Source organism: Phoca vitulina, unplaced genomic scaffold, assembly GCF_004348235.1.
Source record: "Phoca vitulina isolate PV1807 unplaced genomic scaffold, GSC_HSeal_1.0 scaffold62, whole genome shotgun sequence".
Lineage (NCBI taxonomy): Eukaryota > Metazoa > Chordata > Mammalia > Carnivora > Phocidae > Phoca > Phoca vitulina.
This window is the reverse complement of record NW_022589765.1, coordinates 3,070,674-3,072,183: the sequence shown is the minus strand read 5'-3', so window position 1 is coordinate 3,072,183 and position 1,510 is coordinate 3,070,674. Positions and strand designations below refer to the sequence as shown.

The 1,510-nt window shown below is 41.1% G+C and overlaps 1 non-coding gene across 1 annotated transcript; it reads right to left on the bottom strand.

Annotated features, from left to right (window-relative positions):
• Positions 1-207: 207 nt before the first annotated feature.
• On the bottom strand, positions 208-280 carry TRNAK-CUU. The gene has a single exon. It is a non-coding gene; the product is annotated as a tRNA-Lys (tRNA).
• Between the last annotated feature and the right edge of the window lie 1,230 nt (positions 281-1,510).

Sequence of the window (1,510 nt, the reverse complement as noted above, 5' to 3'; positions counted from 1 at the left end):
TTTTCTATATATTCTTCAAGAATGCTTTATGCATATGTAAGCACATATATGTGTATATAACTATATATATTCACAAATGGGATCACACTATACAAGCTATTTACAAATTGTTTTTTCACTTAACAACATATCTTAGACATATTTGGATGTCAGTAGATAAATATGTAGTTGCTTTTTAAAATTGTTTTTAATTTTAAGTAGGCTCTACACCCAATGTGGGGTTTGAACTCACGACCTCGAGATCAAGAGTCTCATGCTCTACCAACTGAGCCAGCCAGGTGCCCCTGTACTTAATTGCTTAAATGGAAATAGGACCCCATTGTATGGATGTATCATAATTTCTTTAACCAATTCCCTAAATGATGCCATTTCTATTTTCTTTTTTTTTTTTTTTTTAAAGATTTTATTTATTTGACAGAGAGAGATATAGTGAGAGAGGGAACACAAGCAGGGGGAGTGGGAGAGGGAGAAGCAGGCTTCCCGCTGAGCAGGGAGCCCGATGCGGGGCTCGATCCCAGGACCCTGGGATCATGACCCAAGCCGAAGGCAGATGCTTAACGACTGAGCCACCCAGGCGCCCCGATGCCATTTCTATTTTCAGTTTCTCTTTATTACAAAGCTATGATGAAAGTTTTACTACATAGATCTTTGTGTAATTTGTACAAGCATATCTGTATGACAGATTCCTAGAAATACAAGTGTTAGGCTAATTTTACATTTTGTTTTTTTTTTTTAAGATTTTATTTATTTACTTGACAGAGAGAGCACAAGCAGGGAGAGTGGCAGGCAGAGGGAGAGGGAAAAGCAGACTCCCCCGCTGAGCAGGGAGCCAGATGCGGGGCTTGACCTCAGGACCCTGGGATCATGACCTGAGCCCAAGGCAGACGCTCAACCAACTGAGCCACCCAGGCGCCCCTAATTTTACACTTTTTATGTTATGAGATACCTTGTTTTTAAATAATTCCCACTAGCGATATATGAGAATTCTTAGTTCTTCACTGAGTGTTACCAAAATTTTTCATCTCTGCCAATCTGGTAGGCAAAGTGTATTTAATTTGCAGGCCTTAGTGGTGAATTAAATTGAGCACTGTTTTATGTATTTATTAGCTATCTGCATTTCTTTTTTAAAAAATTCATTTTAGGGGCACCTGGGTGGCTCAGTTGGTTAAGCATCTGCCTTCGGCTCCAATCATGATCCTGGAGTCCCGGGATCGAGTCCCACATCGGGCTCCCTGCTCAGCGGGGAGTCTGTTTCTCCCTCTGATCCTCCCCCTCTCATGCTCTCTGTCTCCCATTCTCTCTCTCAGATAAATAAATAAAATCTTAAAAAAAAAATAAAATAAAATAAAAAATTCATTTTAGAGAAAGATAAGAGATAGAGATAGAGTGTGTGTAAGCGGGGAGGGGCAGAGGGGGAGGGAAGAGGGAAAAAGAATCTGAAGCAGCCTCTGCACTGAGCGCAGAGCCCAACGTAGGGCTCAATCCCACAACCAGGAGATCATGACCTAAG